Genomic DNA, 21,589 nt, shown 5'->3' with positions numbered 1-21,589 from the left:
TAGAAAGCACGCATTTCATCATGTAAAGGTCGTGTGAGTTCCCAGATTGATTTTGAAATTTAAAATAGTATATTAGTGCATTTCATTTTGACAATCTGTAATCTTCATGACTTGAGGCGGCACTTTAAAAGTCACTAAGAATATCTAATGAGGCCAACATCTCTCTATATAATACTAAAACGCTTATTGTGCTTGTCGCTTTGCCTGTTTTTACCCTCAGATACAGTGCATTCAACTGCAACAATTTTCAAATCAAAGTACCTAAAATTCACTAATTTAAAGAATGCATTAAAAAAAAACCCAGGACCTATTATATCGGTGGAATTGAAATTTTCAGGATGCTTACACCTGCTTTATTCACAAAGTTGTGGCCATTGCCGAATCCCCAAGGTCACATAATCATCATCTGATCCTTCCTGCTGGCTTCCTATAAGCAAAGTCAATGGGGAAGCCAGTAGGAAGTCGAAGGTCACTCCCACTGCTTTTTTGCCACACCCATGGTCATTCTCTTTCTCTGTTTAGATAAATAAGTAATGACTTCTTGTTGCGGTTAATTTGGCACTACAATTAATTCTCTATGTATGATATGCACTGTTTTTAAATGATCGTGGCACTGTCCAGTGTGTGTGTGTATTTATATATAAAAGAAGAGACATGCATTGCGATCTCCAGAACTTAAAATATATTATCCACTTAGCTTTAGTAAGCCTCTGCTAACATTGTCAGAGTGTAAAAACTACCATTGAAGATATATTTGCTTTTTTAGGACACACACAGAGACACATATGCTTGACAGTCTCGTGATCATATATATATATATTGAGCTAAAGTTTAATTTTTATTTTGGTGACCTTAGACTGCAGTGCCTTTCTCTTAAAGAATGACCCAACAGATTACAAGGTTGTCTATTATCCTGGCAACAGAAAACACCTGAGAAACCTTTGTCTGACTTCAGTTGACTCACATTTTGTGCTAATTTTATGCATCAAAAATCTTAAGAGACCAAGGAACCACACATTTTACTAAGTCAATTCTCAATTTCATCCATCCACCATATCCATTTCCTTCCCCCTTCTTCTACTTCTACCAACATTGCCAGTCATGTCTTTTTCTGGCTTGTTAGGATATTAATTCTAAATTTAAACTGGTAGGAGGGGAGAACCAAAATAAAGTGATATTGAGAATATCTTCAGGCACTACTCTATCATTCAAATTCATTACCTTGATTCTCTCACTGAGCCTGTTTGCAGGGATGAGGGAGGAAGAAGGTAAGAAATTAGGTTCCAGGAAGAAAGATAAATATAAAGTTACATAATTTATCTAAAGTGTCTCATATGGTTATTAAGCTATATTCCAGGATTCAAAGACGGGATAAAGCTATTTCTAAAGTATGAAAAAATAAAAGACAGGACCACTAATGAGGCGTAACTTAGAGTTTCTAAGGCTTCTCTCCTATATTAACGTCTAAATTTTTTAATATGTTTTGTTCATATTCTGTATGAACCTCCATCAGTATGTGAGATCAGGAAGGAGGAGAAGGAGGAGGAGGAAGAGGAGAAGGAGAAGAAGAGGAGGAGGAGGAAGAGGAAGAGGAAGAAGAAGAAGAAGAAGAAGAAGAAGAAGAAGAAGAAGAAGAAGAAGAAGAAGAAGAAGAAGAAGAAGGAAAAGATAAAGAAGAAGACTGCACTCCCGAGCTCCGTTTTTGCTGGCAGAGGCACCTTCACTGTTTCCAGGTCAGCCCCCCCCAGGGCCATATCTAAGCAGCCCATGGGCCAGATCAGGTCCTGGGCCTTGAGTTCGACACTCTTGTGTTAGAGTGTAGGCACATACATATCTACCATGTTTTTACAAAAGGACAACCCACCTTGAAAAGAAGCCCTATCACATTTTTGAGTGTATGCGATCAAATTAAGCCCCACCCACAAAACTAACCTAATTAAGACCCAGCCCACCCAGGGGTGCAGGGGGTGGGGCGAGGCACAGAGGTGAAAAATAAACTAGGATGGGGATGGGGGTGGTGGAGCTGTCCTACTTACCAAGCCTCACACACCCAACACCTGCCTCACTTTCTTCGGTAGCCGCTTCTTCTGTGGCCGCTTGCTGCCAATTGCACACATTAGGCATCTGAAGATGAAACAGAGGTCGGGGCGATCCATGTGAATGGCAGCAAGCAGCTGCAGAAGAAGTGGCCCAGAAGTGGGCTACTGCTGGACGGGGCTATCGGTGCCACCACCGTGAGGTAAGTCAATAATTAGAACTCTCCAAAAAGATGGCCTAGACTTTTTTTTTAGGGTGGTGGTCAAAAGAAAATAAGACCCAGCCTTCTTTCTGGAGAAACATGGCATGTGTACAACATATCTATAGGTGTGTTATATAAGGTGTACACTTTTGTGTTTAAAAGTTTTTATTTTCCATTTTTTCATTTTCGTACACTCATATATATACTGTGCATAGCCGGCGCCATACAACATTAAACAATAATCGCAGCAATTCCTCTTGTCAACAATGCCCCCCAAAATAGAAACCCAATATACCTCCTCCACTCTCCATACACCTCTTTCTTCCACCCCTCCAACTTTCTATCTTCCCTCCATCATCCCCCTCTACCCTCCCCCTCCCCCTCTACCACTCCTCTCTCCCGATCCACTCCCTCCCTTCCTTCTCACCCTCCCTCCCATCCTCTCTCCCGCCCTCTCTACCCATCTTTCTTCTATCCCACTCCTCCTCCCCTTGGTGTATTTCCACTATATGTTAGTGTACTTAACTTATCCTATTTTTACAGAGAAATTATAGAAAAACAGTATACATGTGAAGTCATGTTACATTTAAATCTAACCTAGTATATATACCTCCCTCCCCCCCACCCAACCCCCACCTCCCTCCCCCCTAAGGTGTACACTTTTGAGAGCAGGCGACAGAATTTCATTTTTAATGTGTGCCACAGTGCCCAAAGTGGGACAAAAATTCCAATAAAAGTTATCTTGATGACTGTAATTACAGAATGCAAGATTGGACAGAACTCCTATGAGTTTCGGAATGGGTCTTTTACTGAACTTAAATGACTTAATTAGGTCATCATCCATGTAGTTTTCCAAATTAAGTAGTACTCCTGCCGTGTGCCATTATGTGCCTGGTGAGAGGAAAGGGCTTGTGCCATTTGACTTGTGCCTTTTCACGACTGGCATTGAAAATGCAAAAAATGCAAAAAGCTAGAGGAGGAGCATGTCAAAGAAACTATGGTTGCCTGGGCGAAAAATTTCAGTTACAATGTGGAATTGGCTAAGTGGGAAAAACTTTGGATACTTAATCAGAAACTAACAATGGCTATGGCATATAAAGAAAATCTTTATATGATGTTCTACAGATGGCATCTCCCCCCCAGCACGGCTCTCCAAAATGTTTAAAAATCTGGCCCCAAATTGTTGGAAATGTAAAAAAAGACCAGGCACTTTTTAACATATGTGGTGGCTGTGCAATCACGCAAAAAAATATTGGAAAATGATTCAATCATGGTTAGAACAAATGGTGGGAGACCAAATCTTGTTTAAACTGGAAATTTTTCTCCTAGGTATAATACCAGACGGGTTTAAGGAAGATACACTTTATTTAATTATACCTGTACTAACTGCGGCACGCATAACTTATGCACAATATTGGAAAAAAGAAAATACACCATCAGAGCTAAATATAATCAGAAAAGTGATGGCCTGTGCGGAAGCAGATAGGCTCATTCTTGAACAAAAATAAAGGGGAATCAGAATATTTTGAAGTCTGGAACAGATTTTATGACTGGTATAAGACAAGGTGACAAGACTGGAACAAACTGTATATATTGTGATTGGACAGAAGGATTGATAATGTATTAAGTAGGCTAATTGTTAATGATTGAGACTAGCTGTATATAAGGTGGAATGTATGGTCACTTCGACTTCACAGTACTGCATTGTTTTAAATGTAAAAATAATGAAAATATATTGAAAAAAAAGAAAATGCAAAAAATCTACCTTTGTCTGCTGCACATCCTTTTGCGGTGGGTTCAGCAACATTCTATATAGAAAGCTTATGCTTTCCAAATGTACAATTTCATTTTCTTATGTTTCAGAATAATTTGAAGCTATCTACTACGGAGAACTGCAAAACGTCAGATTTGTAATAAAAAAAATAGATGACAGACGAGAACACTGTATCTGTCCACTTTTCCAAAGGACTTGTGCCTATTTCTCACATTCTGCCTGATTAAAGCAGAAGAAAAGTAAGATATATTCATCTGGGGGGAAAAATAATTATGCAAATTGCTTAGATTTTGTAATGTTTCATTTTCTTCAAATTCCATTCCATTATAATTGTACTTACTTCCTGTAAACACATAGATATTGTCAAATAAGAACAAACTGTTACCGTTGTCAGCCAAAAGTGTTTTAACTTTACTATGATAGAAACAAAGATTTATTTTGCAATGCTGTGCCGGATCTCAAAGAGGTACATAAAAAGTGGGCTCAATGTTATCTAGTACAACAATGAGCACAGCTAACAAATGCTGTTCTTCAATTTGTATAAAGGTGTATGAATAATTCCTTGTTGTATAAATCAATGAAGAATTGAAGGTTTAGATATTAGTTTGCAAGTGGCCTTTCTACTCTTCTGTTTTATTATTATCACATACTAGCTTGTATGTCTAACTGAAACTTTTATTCTTATTCTCACATATTTCATTTTCCCCGTTATTGTCCAGACAAGTGCATGATGTATCCATTCATGATTCATCCATGATTTGAAAAATCTTTATTCCATAGGTAATACAGTACATTGAACCTCACAGTTAGCATCACATAGCAAATCCCGGCTGAATTAAATAGAATTAGACCTGGTTAATATTTGGATGGAGAAACACCAAGGCTATAAAGTATTCAATAATGTCAACTCAATAATTGTAAAAAACATCTACCTATCCAGGTCCTTGGGGAGGAATCAGTAGATAGATAAAAACACCAAAGCCAATATAAAAATCTGGATGACTATGTAACCAAGCATCATCACAATAATCAAAAGTCTGAGAAGGACCAATGGCAAATCACTTCTATACTAAAGCCAAGAAAACTTGTAGTATGTAGTCACCTCAATATCAAGAAACTTTACTTCAAATTTCAGATTGTACTTCAAATCTGTAGTTTCTTAAATTTTAAAAATGATCAGTTAGGATATATTTACACACACACATACACATACACACAAAGAGATACATATACACACCGAGAGAGAGAGAATAGCATAGCACAGTTGGAAGGTGAAATTCTTCTAGTGCTTTATTTACATCTATATAAATGTAAATTTGTATAGAAATATTTGCAGTCATTTACCATTTACTATAAATGTAAAGGGACGCAGGGACTAATAGAAAAAAATAGGAACCACCTTTGCGGGAAAGAAACAGCATTCCTTGCACCTTCAGCATTTAGTCATGCCAGCCACATGATCACAGAGACCTCTTTGGACAGTGCTGGCTCTTTGGCTTTGAAATGGAGATGAGCACTGCCCCCTAGAGTCAGGAATGACTAGCACATATGTGCAAGGTGAATCTTTACCTTTACAGTCTAATTTATAAGTGGGATTTGAAAAGAGAAACAGAGTGTGAGAGAAGTAAACTTACTTTAAGCATCTATGGCTACCTTATATTCATTCCGATACTTTTCCACAATTTTTTTTATTTTATTTCCAAAGTTAGATGCAAAATTTAAAAAAGAGAAAAAAATAAACCAAATTAATGACCATCAAACGCTAACGATAAAAATTGTTAGTGTAGAAAACAAAAGAAATGACGAATATATAATTCATACTGACATTCGACATAAAAAGTCCACCGTGGTTGAATGCTGAAAAATATATCGAAATATATCTGATGTCCCTGACATCTGGTACATTCTCCAATATGGGATCAGATCAGAGGTGGTATTCAGTCAGTTCTGACGGGTTCTGGAGAACCGGTAGCAGAAATTTTGAGTAGTTTGGAGAACCAGCAAATAGGCTGGCCCCGCCCCTGTTGCCTTCCATCTGATCTTTTGTTGCCCTGAACAGGAGAACAGAGCTGGAAGGAGGTTAGTGGGGTTGGGAGGAAATGGGGATTTTACAGTAACCTTCCACCAGGAGTGGGGGGGAATGGGGATTTTGCAGTATCCTTCCCCTGCCACGCCCACAAAGCGACACCACACCCACAAAGCCACGCCCACAGAACCTGTAGTAAAAAATAAAGTAGTAAAAAACCACTGGATCAGATATTGACTCAATGTAAAACCCCTTTCAGCTGTTCCAGAGGTCCTTCCTCCTTTGCTACCCAAAGTTCACTAGATTGCAGATGACAGAGGCTGATATTTAACCTAACTTCCAAGATGAGTTTAAGAATGTCCCATTTGTTTAAGGACCAATTCACTTCAACTGTAAAGTCAACATCTAAAGAACTGTGAAAGTAGTTGAAAAGAACCCAAGAGGGCTTTAGACTTGGTTTTTTTTTTTCAAAACAATATCACGCCATGTCACAAAATAAACTACTTTTAAATAGGAGAAAAGGGGTTTGAAAAGCCATTCACAATATGTCATGGGAAATCAAATTCAAGGGAAAGCAAGAATTCCACTGGGTAACACGTAGCCGCTGCAGAAACATCCTGGAACCTAGCTGACATATTTACCACACCAAAAATTGCAAGCAGAAAAAACAGAGATGGATAGTGGAATCTCCTGGCCCATGCAAGTCAAAAATTCAAGGTATTCCGGTGACAATATGTATAGGTATCCCAACAGGTCTATGTTTCAACTTTTCTTCCCTTATACCTTATTTAACAGCAACATTTCAGTCTGACTCTGCACTTTTCACATTACCTATAAATTTATTCTCAGGAAAAATAATAGTATTTGCTTAAGAGCTTAACAAGAGAAATGAAAGATTCCACCTGGCCTGGAACTTTTATTCCATTTTTTTTGCACTTCATAGTCTACCATTAACAACCTTATAAAACTGAGCAGGATTGGCTCTAGTTAGCCACTTAGATGGCAACTCTAGACAGCATACTAAAAAGCAGAGACATCACCCTGCCAACAAAAGTGGCACCATAAGTAAAGCTGACAGCCAAAGAATGGAGGCCTTTGAACTATGGTGCTGGGGAAGACTCCTGCAAGTCCCATGGATTGCAAGGCGATCAAACCAGTCAGTCCTCGAGATCAACCCTGACTGTTCTTTAGAAGGCCAGATCCTGAAGATGAAACTCAAATACTTTGGCCACCTAATGAGACAGGAGGACTTCCTGGAGGAGAGCCTAATGCTGGGAATGTTTGAGGGCAAAAGAAGGGGGCGACAGAGAATGAGGTGGCTGGATGGAGTCACTGAAGCAGTCCACATGAGTTTAAATGGACTCCAGGGGATGGTAGAGGAGAGGAAGGCCTTGAGGAATGTTGTCCATGTGGTCATGATGGGTCGTATACGACTTCACAACTAATAACAAAACACTTAGATGGAAACCACCAAGGAAATTCCAGAGCTGTACCCAAGATTGGGAATTTGGAAGACAGCTCTGGGAAATTACTATAAAAAGAAACACTTTATTGTTCTCAAAATAACTGAATGTATTTGTCCCTTAGCCACATAAGATCAACAGAAGCAGGAATTTTAGTAACCCAGCTATTTGTAAACTGTTTTTAAAGGTTACCCGTCAGAATAAGGACCTATGAATATTTTCAGTAAAATATTCTCACTTCAGCTCACCAAATCTTACGAAGGAAGAAGGAACATATGAATGGCTGCTTTGGCATCAACATTGTGTCATAGTGAGCTACAGGTTGATTACCATACTTGATTGAATAAACCACAATGATCTGGCTTCGCATATAAATTCAGCCATAAATCATGGCTTGCAAACTATAATGGCACTGCGCTGCACCAAAATTAATCAAGCTTGTGTAAGCATATGCTCTCTCTATAGTATTGTTCGAGTCTTCCTTGCTTAAGATATCTGGACTATTTGATTGTATTTTTACACAGGTATTTCGGAAGTGATTTCGTTCAGTAGTCTCACAGTGAGAGAAACTCCTGGTGATGCAAGAACTATAGGTAAGTTGATGCAACTTCATTTTTTAAAAGAGCTCTTCCACAATTTACTATTTAATGCTTGGTAGAACCTGCTTGGGGTATTATAGGCTCAACTCATGACCACAATTGACACTCAAATTGACCATATTTTTTGGAGTATAAAATATACCTTTTCCCCAAAAAAGAGGTGAAAATCTGGGTGTGCCTTATACACTGAACACAGCATTTTTGGCCTCCTGAAACTCTGTCCCGTGCATCCCGTTTTTTGCAAAAATGGATACGCAGAGGGTTTGAGAGTGCTCCTGGAGGCTGGGGAGGACAAAAACGAGTGAAAAAGTGCCTTTTTTTCATAAAACAGGGGTGTTTTTGCCCTCCCCAGCCCGCAGGAGTACTCTACAAGCCTCCCACATCCTCTGCACCCTTTGCGAAAAACGGGCCCTTTTACACCTCCAAACCCCCCATGTGTCACGTTTTTGCCCTCCCTGGCTCCCAGGAGCACTTTGCAGGCCTCCCAAACTCTCTGCATGCCCCCTTTTTCACAAAAAACAGGCTGTACAGAGGGTTTGGGAGGCCTGCAGAGTGCTCCTGGGGGCTGGAGTGGGAAAAACCTTTTTTTTAAAAAAATTACCTCTTCAAAATCTTGTGCGTCTTACACTCCGGTGCGTCTTGTAGTCTGAAAAATATGATATGTTGCTAACTGAGACATTTCTTAAGTGAGCTTTGCCCTGTTTTATGATTCTTCTCACCACATTTGTTAAGCAAATCATTGCCGTGGTTACGTTTGGAAACACAGTTGTCAAGTATATCTGGCTTCCCCGTTGACTTTGCTTGTCAGAAGTTTGCAAAAAAAAATTCATAAATATGAGTCAGCGGCCAAGCGTCTGAATTTTGACCCCATGCCATGGGGATGCCGCAACAGTTGTAAGTGTGAAAAATGGCCGTAAATCTCTTTTTTCAGTGCAGTTGTAACTTCAAGCAGTCACTCAACAAACTGTTGTAAGTTGAGGGCTACCTGTAATGGAATTTAGACAGAATTTTCTGTTTTTTGCTGACAATATTTGGCCTTCTAATTTAACTTCTAAGTCACACTTAAAATAAGTACTATTGGGAGTTTTGCGTTCTTTTTAATAATTCTTCTATAAAGCTTTCCAAATAAGATATCATCTACACATCGCTCCAGGCATTATCTGTCTTTCCTTAACCTAATTAAAAGAAATCACCCCATGATATGGAATCAGAATATTTTATGCATTTAACAAATATTTGGGCTGCTGTTTGTAGACTAGATTTATCCTTTTTTCCACCCTACCCTACCCTAGATTTTCCACCTTACCTTATTCTAATTTAAGGCCCAATATTTGTTTCTCTTTTGTGCCTATTAAAATTCTATGCCTGCCATACTAATTCTAGATTTCTTTCATTCTTCTACATTTAACAAAAAAAAAAAACAACTATCTCAGTGATCCTGATTTAGGACACATCAGCATAAATGGTCTGTCTTATAAATGTGTTCGTATATTTTCATTTAATGCTTGAGAAGTTTAGTAACTGGGGATGGCTACGTTTTGTTCTATAAAACATTGTGTCTTCTTTCTAGCTTAATCTCTTCCTTTTGCAGAGCTGAAAGCAAGAAAGAAACACCACAAATTCTCTTGCATTCTGACACTGCAAAGGTTGGCTAGTTGATTATACCAATAGAAATGCATTTTTAGCATTCCATACCAGTCTAAGGACCAGTCTAGTTGATTTTACTCACAACATAGTTTTGCAAAAGCATTCATTTTAAAGTCCAAGAAATCAACATCTTGCAACATTGAGATGCTATTCCGAAGACTTTATGTGCTTGCTTTGAGAACTTTCCAAGCTGTACATGGATATGCCTGTGCTTGGACTGATAGTACTGCTTCACTGGCAAAGCAGCTATGAATACACATTCATGTAGAAAAGAGTTGGAAAACCATTAATGCAGCAGCATTAAGGAAGATGTAAATCATTAGAAGGACATTATTTACAATTGGATGGCACACCTATGAGAAGAATGAAATCCATAGATACTTTCAAAATCACTATATTAAAAACTCACTAATATCTGTTTGGGGAAAAATAAAACCTAAAATATACTTGACAATCCCAGAATGGCTCTCAATGATGGAACAGTGGTGGGATTCAAATAATCTACCAACCAGTTCTCTGACCTAATGACCAGCTGGGTAAGCGGGGCTCGGTGGTCATGTGATCATGTGGGTGTGGCCAAGTCAATGTCACTGAAGTCGATGGGCACTTCGCCTTAGTTGTTACAATGGTAATAAAGGTTAACTGGAGAGGCAGTTTCTGTAAGCAGGGCAATAAAGATTAGGCTAGAAACAACACCAGAATGTTTCCTTCCTGCCTTCCTTACAGGATTAGCCCTCTAAAGTAAAAAAAAAACCAAAATGAGATTTCGTCCAACAATTGGTTCTCCAAACTGCTTAGAAAGTTACCAACCGATTCTCCCAAATAGGTGCGAACTGGCTGAATCCCACCACTGTGATGGAAGCTTTCACATCACAGCCATTCACTTAACAAGTATGGTGAGAATGATTGTAAAATAGGACAAAAATCATTTAACATATGTCTCACTTAACACCAGAAATTTTGGGTTCAAGTCAAGGGCTACTTTTATTTAGATGCATGGGTGGGCAGGAAGAAAACCAACAATTGGAAAAAAAAACTTGTGATATTTAAAGCATCACTGACAGATAAAGAATTGCCCAAATACTTAAATCGATTATGTATAACTTGCTTTGTTCCTAAAATCAAGTGCTTTTATATTTAAAGATGAGTTTCCCTCGGCTGTTTTTGCCCACAACATATGAGTAAGAATAGACTTATAATCTACCTTAGCAAGTTATAAACATATGTAGATCTCTTGAATTACTTGTTTTTTTTAACGTGACCTGACAAAAGGGCGAATGTCAAAACCGCGCCCGACTAAACCGCATCGCTAAAACCATGCCGTCATCAATGCGGCGACAACAGCGCGGAGACAACAGTGCAGAGACAGAAGGGTGCTTTACAATAGCACGGCGAGAGAAAGCCAATTTAACTTAAGGTAAGGGTTAGGTTTAGGGTTAGGTTTAGGGTTAGGGTTAGGTTTAGGGTTAGGTTAAAGGTTAGGTTTAGGATTAGGTTTAGTGTTAGGTTTAGGGTTAGGTTAAGGGTTAGGTTTAGGGTTAGGTTTAGTGTTACGTTTAGGGTTACGTTTAGGGTTAGGAGTTAGGGTTAGGGTTAGGTTTAGTTTTACAGCGTGCTTCTGTCTCCACGCTGTTGTCGGCGCGATTCAGCGCTCATTCGTCGGAGCGCTTTAGAACATGCGGTTTTATCACCATGGTTTAGTCGGCCGCGGTTTTGTCGTTCGCCCTTTTGTCGGTGAACCTTTTTTTTAAGACATGAAAGAAATATAAACTGTCTTCTTTAAATTTCTTTGATGCAGACCCTTACAACCAGAAGAATGTCCAATGTTTTTAAACCTCCGATAGTGAGATGGGTAGCGTATATAACATAGGTAGGTTCCTACCACTTTGGACCGGTTCGACTGAGTAGGTAGTAACTCGGCTGGCCACATGCCCAAACCGGTTCTATCAGCGGCGCCAACCATTTTTTTACTACTGTGCATGCACATGTCGTGCGCATCAAGCGCATCCCTGAGCGAACTGGCAGAAACAGAAACCGGAACCCACCCCTAATATGAAAATTTAATAAATATACTCATTGGCAATTTGAAAATGGGTAGACTTGCCAGCTAGGGAATCCTGGGTGTTGAAGTTAACACAATTAACATCCAATGTTAAGAAGCTCTGCTCTGCAGAACATGTGATCCAAGGAGAAAACATAGCTAGAGAGTACTTGGATACTATGAATTATTTTTAGTCTTGAACACAAGATCAATTATACCTGACAGCCTTGAAGGAGCTGGAAATGTCATCTTGGAGGTCCTTTTTGTAATCTCCATGAAATCATGGAAAGTAGACACAGTGCCCAAAGGCAAAAGGGAGGGAAATGTTATAAGGGGGAGGATCCAACTAACTACAAGCCAAGCCGTCTGATGATTCTAGGAGAAATTTGGAAAAGACCGTCTTAAGTATATAGAAAACAATGCATTGCCTGAGAGGAGACAGTGTGGTTTAATAAAACAACATGCCAAAGCAATCTGGTCCTCTCCTTTGAGCAAGTGAGATTTATCATAGGAATGCAATGCTCCTTAACTTTAGCAAAATATTTAACAGAACCTCCTATGTCAGGGGTGTCAAACTCAATTTCATGAAGGCCACATCAGGGTTGTATTTGACCTCGAAGGACTGGGGTGGGGGTGGCCAGCTCCACATCACTTGTGCCGGGGACACCTGTACCAGCCAAGTGCTAAGGAAGGACTTTCCTCAGACCCTCCCTCCCTTTCATTATAATCTCCTTCCTTCCTTCCCTCCATCAAGTATAAGAGAACACCTATAGCAGAACGGGTTTGTATATGTGGTAAAGGAGAAGTGGAAGATAATTCACATGTTCTATTACACTGCGAGCTATACAGAGCTTGTAGGTCTGCATATATTCTCCCCTTATTAGAGAGATTGCCAGGGAGGACAGACCATTTTTATCTAGGCTTTCTCCTCCAGGACACTAACCCGGTTACCATGTATGCAGTGGCAAAGTTCTGTGCTGCTGCAATGTCCATAAGAAAAAAAATGGCTACAGAAGTATAGTACCATCTTGTACCAATTATCTGGATATACCTCTAGCAATCTTTGGACTATTATGTTATTATCCACTTTTAATGTCAATACTTTTTAATTATATTTTAATGTTAGTATTTTTAATATAGTGTAAAAACTAATGTGTATTGCTGGTCTTTGACCGTAATAAAGATTTTACTTACTTACTCCTTTCCTCCATCCTTCCCTCCAGCCATCCCTCCATCTCTCCATCGCTCTTCATCCTCTTTCCTTCCTTCCTTCCTTCCTTCCTTCCTTCCTTCCTTCCTTCCATCCATCCATCCATCCATCTTAATTTTTTCTTCTTCCTTTCCTCTTCCCTTTTTTATCCCTTCTTTGCTCTCTTCCCATCTTTCCTTCTTTTTATCTTTCTCCTTTCCCCTTCTCCTTCCCTGTCCCTTCTTGCATGCTCAAATGCTAAAGTGGAAATATTTCTCCTTTTGTTTTGCTTTTAGTTTGTTTTGCTAGCCCTCGGCCAGTGAAAATGGGCCCCGTTTTCAATCAGGATGTCCTCCTGCAGCTCTCTGCCAGCGAAAACAGAACCTGGCTTGCAGCCCTCCCTCGCTCCATTTTCACTGGCAGTGGCACTGCAAGCCAATACTTTGCTGTTTCCAGGGTGGGTCTTCAGTTTGACACTCTTTGTCCTATGTTATCCTGGAAGAGAGGATTGGAAAATGTGGATTGGACCATGGCTCCATGTGATGGTTCATAGAGCTGGCTAAATACGCATGCTTAAGTGAGCATCTAACAATGGTTCTGCATCCAGTTGGAAGGCAATGTCACATACCTTTTCAGTTTATTTAAAAATGATGTGAAGGATGGGTTTGGAAAAAATATATATTAAATTTTCAGAAACCCAAAAGTAAGAGAAATATCAAACATCTTATTGTGCAGTATCAGGATTCAGGAAGATTTGAATAACTAGAACAGTGAGTAAAAGCCAAAAAATTATATTTCATGAGGGAGAAACGTGGATTTGGGTAGGAAAAAAAAATCAAAGGCATTAATGTAACATAAGGGAGATCATATCTAGCAGAAGCATTTGGATTTAGGTATCTTGATGGATCAAATATTGATTATGTAATGGGCTGTGAGAATAACCTTGAGGAAGAGGAGGAAGAGCCACAGCAAGAGAGCTAAGAGAAACCTAAGTCCAAAGGCGGAGTGCAATTTGAGAAAGTGTTTCAGATTGGACCCACCCTAATTTTTAGGATAAAGGTGACGGGCATATTCAAAGCTGCAAGGTTCTGTTATTGTAACCCTGTAACAGGGGTCAGCAACCTGCAGCTCTGGAGCCACATGTCGCTCTTTCATCCCTCTGCTGCGGCTCCCTGTCACTCAAAATATGGGGGCACAACCATCAATGTGCGGCACCTGCCAGCATGCTATTTATTGAGCTTTTTGACCTCTGGTAGACCAACCATGGATAAATCCAAGAAAAGTTTCAGAAGAAAACAGAACTATTAATTCAACTACATATGCTAGTTTTGTGGCAACTCAGGAAATAGTCAGGCACCAGAAGGGTTTTGTGGCTCCCTGTGTTTTCATCTCTGTGGGAAACGGGTCCAAATGGCTCTTTGAGTGTTTAAGGTTATCGACCCCTGCCCTATAATAAAGGTAATTTTAATAAGGTCACCCAAGTGATGCTCTTGCTGTACTCTTGGGGAGCAAAGAGCCTGTGTGGGTCTGGATGGGGAACAACAGACTTCGACTGGACCCTAGTAAGACCAAGTGGCTTTGGGTGCATGGAGTTCTGGGTTTCTTGGACTTAAGCTTTAATTCCAGATGGTTGCACCACTCCAGATGGACCCAGTGCACAATTTGGTAGTTTTCATGAACTTGTGACTCCTGCTTGATGAGCAGGTGGCAGTGGTGGGATTCAGCCGGTACGCACCTATTCAAGAGAACCGGTTGTTAACTTTCTAAGCAATTGGGAGAACTGGTTGTTGGAAGATATCTCATTTTGTGTTTTTTCCCACTTCACAGGGCTAATCCTGTAAGGAAGGCAGGAAGGAAACATTCTGGTGTTGTTTCTAGCCTCACCTTTATTGCCCTGCTTACAGAAACTGCCTCTCCGGTTCACCCTTGTTACATTGTAATAGCTAATGCAAAGCGCCCATCGACCTGAGTGACATTGGGTTGGCCACTCCCATCCAGTCACATTACCATCAAGCCACGCCTACCCAGCTGGTCATTAGGACAGAGAACTGGAGAATCAGAGAATCTATTCATCCATCCATCCATCCATCCATCCATCCATCCATCCATCCATCCACCCATCTATCTATCTAGTTTCAGAAAAGAAGATGAGATGCAGAAAAGACAAGAACTGAAGGAAACAGATCAATATCCAACATGTGGGGGGGATTTAATGGTTAAAAACTGTTCCACAATGGAGGTGGTTGAACCCTCCTTCACTGGATGCGTTTAAACATAGCAGGGTGACTATTTGCTGGGGATGCTGGTTTCTGCACCACATAGAGATTGGATTAGATCAGGGGTGTCAAACTTGATTTCATTGAGGGCTGCATCAGGGTTGTGTTTGATCTCAGGGAGCCGGGGTGGCTGTATCCAGGGTGGGTATTGTCCGCCAAGATCACTTGTGTCAGAGCAGGAGTGCTCTGCCACACGAAAACGGGCTCCCAAGTTCTGTTTTTGTCTGCAATGGCTTCCTGCAGTCTTCTGCCAGTGAAAACGGGGCTCAGGAGGGCCATTTTCACTGGCAGAGGCACTGCAGACGAGTCCTTCGCTGCTTCCAGGGCAGCCCCATGGGCCAGATCTAAGCACCCTGTGGGCCGAATCAGCATGGCTGCTGATACAGTTACCGCAAGGCAGGTGTCAGGGCGTGGATGGCTTGGCTGAAACGGGGTACGTGGGGCAGCTCCACCATTCCTCTGTCTTGCTTTGGGGCAATGGCACCATGAGCAATCAGAAGGAATGGATGGCTTGCCAGCTGTGCAAACTTTTAAATAGGACTTATTTTGGAAATAGGGCTTATATTAGGAGCACACATAAAAACATACTAGAGCCGTGATGGCGAACCTATGGCATACATGCCACAGGTAGCACGCAGAGCATTTGTTAGGCATTGCCCTGTCAGCTCTAGCACCTGTGCGCGTGCTAGCCAGCTGACTTTGCCCTTCATTTTCAGCCATTTTTCAACCTCCGGAATCTTCCCTGAAGCCCCCTGAAGCCTCCAGAGGGCAAAAAAACCAACCCAACGCACAAAAAGGAGTTTGGAAATTGACTTCCAGTTTGCACACTGGGCCATTTTTCTCCCTCCGGAGGCTTTAGAGAAGCCTCCTGAAGCCTCTGGTGGGTGAAAAATGACCCTATGGGCAACCCAGAAGTTTAGGAATGGACTTCAGAGAGCCTCCAGGGAGGGTGGGGAAGGCCATTTTCACTCTCCGCACGCTCCTAGAAAGACCCTGGGGTCCGTTGCATGCCAAAAATGGGGGGAGGGCAGGGGTCACACGCACATGTGTGTGGTGGTCACACACACACAATTATGGGTATGGGCATGCCCACACATGACTCTCCTGTGCTCCCCCCGCTTTTGGCACGTGATGGCAAAAAGGTTCGCCATCACTATACTAGGGCTTATTTTTGGGATAGGTCTTATTTTCAGGGAAACAAGGAGTATGTATGCTGCCACCATCATCCCAAACAATTTTCAGCAGCTCTCAATGCAGGCACATATGATCAAATTCCCATGGAAAACATTAGGATTAGTTATCCCGGTTGCCCTAGAAGGAAAAAGGTGACAGCATACTAAGTCCTGCCTTTTCCCTCCAGCATCTGAACAGACAAGCATAGCTTTTTGTTTCAACGTTGAACTCTCTTACCTACCAAGGCAGTAATTTAATAAAAGGTAAAAAATTTTGCTCAGCTGAAAGAGACACAGTCACCTTGAGGCACTGATTAGCCCGTGAAAGAAAGAAAGAAAAAAAAAAGAAAGAGGATTTAGCTGAGAATAATACAAGCATTCTGCAATGTAATAAAGGTGAGCTCTGCAAATGAAGGCACACAGCGGTATTCTGGTGGTTGCTATTGGCAACTGCTCCAATATCATGCTATAGATTTCATATTAATCTGTTCTACTTGGCCCCAGGTGATTCCAAGCATTGTTTAAGATGTTTATTTGTTGCATGCTTAGCATTTAACATTGCTTATCCTTTCGAAATTAGCCTCCAAAAATTACCCTCCAATGTTTTTAGCATTCATGCCTCAGAAGCCTCAATACAATATTGTTGCAAATCCCTGTTTCCCCAAAGCCATGATAAATTCCAAAACAATGCTATGCTGGATTTAGGATGAGGATTGAATACTTGAAGCAAGTATTTACAAATATATCCTGCTCACAAATATGCAAGGAGGTGCCAGTAGAAATGATGGCATCGCTACACACCTTGTATTCTGCATCAGATTCACAGAAAGAAAAAATGAAACCATATGATAGCAACAGCACTTAGACTTATATACCGCTTCATAGTGCTTTTACATCCCTCTCTATGCAGTTTACAGAGTCAGCCTATGACCCCCAACTATCTGGGTCCTCATTTTACCCACCTCGGAAGGATGGAAGGCTGAGTCAACCTTGAGCCAGTGAGATTTGAACTGCTGAACTGCAGTTAGCAGTCAGCTGAGGTAGTCTGCAGTACTATAGCAATAGCACTTAGACTTATATGCTGCTTCATAGTGCTTTACAGCACCCCTTAACCGGTTTACAGAGTCAGCACATTGCCCTCAACAATCAGGGTCCTCAATTTACTGACCTTGGAAGGATAGAAGGCTAAGTCAACCTTGAGCCAATCCGGACTGAACTCCAGGCTATGGGCAGAGTTAACCTGCAAAATTGCATTCTAACCACTGCACCACCACAGCTCCTGATGCTCTCTTTTTGATTGTCTTGTACTTATGACAGTTAGCTGATCAATTCTCAGGGGATAGAATCCATGCATTGGGAAGTTACCAAAGTTGGAAAAGATTTACCACTAACATGGTGATAAATGTCTTCTGGGAAAGACAGCACCCAGCTATTTCTGACAAGAAACATAGTAGAAATGAAATACTCAGATTGGTTCCCTTCAAAGTTCCATGTGCCTTCACTTGAATCCCCCTCTTTTGCCTCATTTTATTCTCATTACAGACTTGTGACTTGAATGACTGACCCTTAAATATTCAATGAACTCCCCTAAAGTCTGCTAAAGATGTCACCTAGCCTGATAATGAAATATTCCGAAACCATCCCACAAGCTCAGAGAATGAACCTTCACCCTCATCCAAGCTACAGATATTCACCGCTATGGCAATTCAATGAACTAGCAAGCAATAGAAGAAAATATCTGAAGTTCAGTGTTGAACTATGAAGTCCTTCGTGCTCCCTGAGCTTTGCTTGTTTGCCTGAAAGTATTTCATTACCCAACTAGATAACATCAGCGCTAGGTGATTATGCTAGGGATAGATTAGAATCATTAGAACATCATACTGCTAGAACTACAATTAGCCTAACGTGCTAAACAGAGGTGGTATTTAGCCGATTTGGACTGGTTCACACAAACCGATAGTGGCGACCTATAGATGGGCCTGTCCATCCATCATGGATCCAAAATGTCCTTTGTAGCCTCATTTTTGATGCTGCGTGCATGTGTGTACGCCCCGCAGGTGAGCAAAATGCATCTGCAGAAGGCTGCACACATGTGCAGAAGACGTACACGCATGCACATGCAGTCACATTTGCGAACTGTTGGTAAGCCTATGTGAATCCCACCCCGGATGCCAAACACATCATAGTCCACAAGCATGTTACTTCTGGTTATCCTTGTCCTGCTTTTGGATCACTATAACCGGAACCGAAGCTATTCCTTTTCTGCCGTTCTCAATATCAAACTTCTGAGTAAAGAGCCGCAGATCTTGTCAGCCAAAGAGGTTGGCTGACAGACACTAGAAGATGGTCCTTTTCTGCAGTAGACCCTGCTTTGTGGAATATTTATTTATTTATCAAATGAGCACAGGTGTTTAATAAGATCACCAGTCACCTGCTTAGCCCCGCATGAAATAGCACATGATAAATAACATATTAGAGTCATGTGAGTGGAAGAATACATACATACATACACACACACACACACACAGAGAGAGAGAGAGAGAGAGAGAGAGAGAGAGAGAGAGAGAGAGACAGAGGGAGGGAGGGAGGGAGGGAGGGAGGGAGGGAGAGACTGTGACAGACAGGCATACAGCCACAGAGACAGAAAGAGAGAATATCCTGCTTTAAACTCAAATAAAGCTTGGCAAACCCCAGATCTGAATAAATGACTATACAGTATTCTGATGGTTTGAAAGTTCAGTAATGTGAATTGCAAACTTTAATGTTGCAAAAGGCATGACAGGAGGTTTCCATAGATGAAGCAGTTCTGGAAAGCATATTAATTTTAACTTCACGCACGTTGAAACCCTCAGATTAGATGAGTTTCTGAAGTGCTGGACTTCCAACAGCTTTATATTTTTTATGCATTTGGCAGCCTCCATCTAACAAACCAGTTGGAAAGAGCTATCCTTAAAAGCAAATGAATTTGCACAGCCTCTGCCATTACCTGCTACAATCTTAGGAATTATTTTTATACTTTGTTCCTGCAAAAAGTCTTAAACCTAAACAAAATCATGAGCCAGCATGATCAAGCAAAAATATCTGCACCATAAATTATTGTACAACACTGTTGACAATTTCTTGACAAAAGTACACTTTACTTGTGAACAACAATACTTTTATTGAGGCAAACATTTGAGGGTATATCTAGAGTTGTCAGGTTTTATACTGAGGAGAGTTAATTCCTTACCTTCATCCTTTGCCAGTGAGAGTTTAAAAGACTTTTGAAAATCACAGACTCCCCATACCAAAAGAGTGCACCAACCTAAATTTACAATATGTACTGTACATATTTTTATCTAGTACAATATTTTTTAGAATGGAATAGAATAGAATAGAATAACAGAGTTGGAAAAGACCTTGGAGGTCTTCTAGTCCAACCCCCTGCTTAGGCAAGAAACCCTACACCACTTCAGACAAATAGTTATCCAACATCTTCTTAAAAATTTTCAGTGTTGGAGCATTCAAAACTTCTGGAGGCAAGTTGTTCCACTGATTAATTGTTCTAACTGTCAGGAAATTTCTCCTTAGTTCTAAGTTGCTTCTCTCCTTGATTAGTTTCCACCCATTGTGCCTTGTCCTGCCTTCAGGTGCTTTGGAAAATAGTTTGACTCCCTCTTCTTTGTGGCAAACCCTGAGATATTGGAACACTGCTATCATGTCTCCCCTAATCCTTCTTTTCATTAAACTAGACGTACTCAGTTCCTGCATCCTCTCCTCATATGTTTTAGCCTCCAGTCCCCTAATCATCTTTGTTGCTCTTCTCTGCACTCTTTCTAGATTCTCCATATCTTTTTCACATCATAGCGACCAAAACTGGATAAAGTATTCCAAGTGTGGCCTTACCAAGGCATTATAAAGTGGTATTAACACTTCATGTGATCTTGATTCTATCCCTTTGTTTATGCAGCCTAGAACTGTGTTGGCTTTTTTGGCAGTTGCTGCACACTGCTGGCTCATATTTAAATAGTTCTCCACTAGGACTCCAAGATCTTTCTCACAGTTACTACTATTGAGCAAGGTTCCACATATACTGTACCTGTGCATTTCGTTTTTCTTGCCTAAATGTAGAACCTTACTTTTTTTACCGTTGAATTTTCTTTTGCAAATCACAGAAAAGAACCCTGGAATATTACCCTCTGACCATTGAGAAATGAACCAAATCCTTTGGCTTTAAAGGGCCCACCATAAAGAGCTCACACTTATTTTTAAACCTGCCTTCACCAGATTTAAGGTTTGCAATTCAAATTATATTCAAAAATTGACTTAAATCTCTATGGAGATTCTCAATCACCCAGGTCATGGTTGTCCCAAAAGTGCTTTTCCAATTAGATTTTCTTGAGGTGTTTTTTTTTTCTCTTTGAAAACATTTTAATTCTCATTCAAGAAGCGAAATGTTTTCAAAGAAAAAAATCAAGAAAGTCCAGCTGCCTTTTGGAAAAGCACCATTGGGACAACTTAAGTCGAGGTATCACCAAGGAACAGCAAAAATAAAATGTTAAAAAAGAAAAGAAAAGGGAAGGAAAGCCATACCTTACCTTTCCTCCTTCTTATATAGTTCAGTGAATTGGGGAAATGTCTGAGTTGTTTCTGTAATTATCTAACATAACATCTTGCTTCTTAGAAATTAAAGAATGCTTCAACCTTCTGTCTAATTAATGGTTTTTGCTTATTTCTATCAAGGTTATTATCAGGTGTGAAAGATCAGATTCACAGTGAAAGTCCAATTAAACTGATTTATTCCTAATCACATCTTCGCAACTACCATAGTTTTCGGGTTATAAGACGCACCGGTGTAGAGACTTCAAAGAAGGAAGTCAGGAAAAAAGGTTTTGTCCCCCCTGGCACCCAGGAGCACTCTGCAGTTTTGCAAAAACGCCCCCGTTTTTGCAAAAAACGGGCAGAAAATGGGCCATTTTGCACAAAAACTGAAGCATTTTTGCCTTCCCCCAGCCTGCTGAAGCCTGCAGAGTGCTGCTGGGGGCTGGAGGAAGGCAAAAACACCTCTGCTTTTTGCAAAAAAACAACCAGTTTTTCACAAAAATGGGATGCGGGGGTGGGGCTTCTGGCTGTTTTTGGTGTATAAGATGCACCAATATTTCCATGCTTTTTTTGGGGGGTGGG

The sequence above is a fragment of the Thamnophis elegans genome, chromosome 9 (assembly GCF_009769535.1).
Source record: "Thamnophis elegans isolate rThaEle1 chromosome 9, rThaEle1.pri, whole genome shotgun sequence".
NCBI lineage: Eukaryota > Metazoa > Chordata > Lepidosauria > Squamata > Colubridae > Thamnophis > Thamnophis elegans.
Note: the sequence above shows the minus strand (reverse complement) of the source record.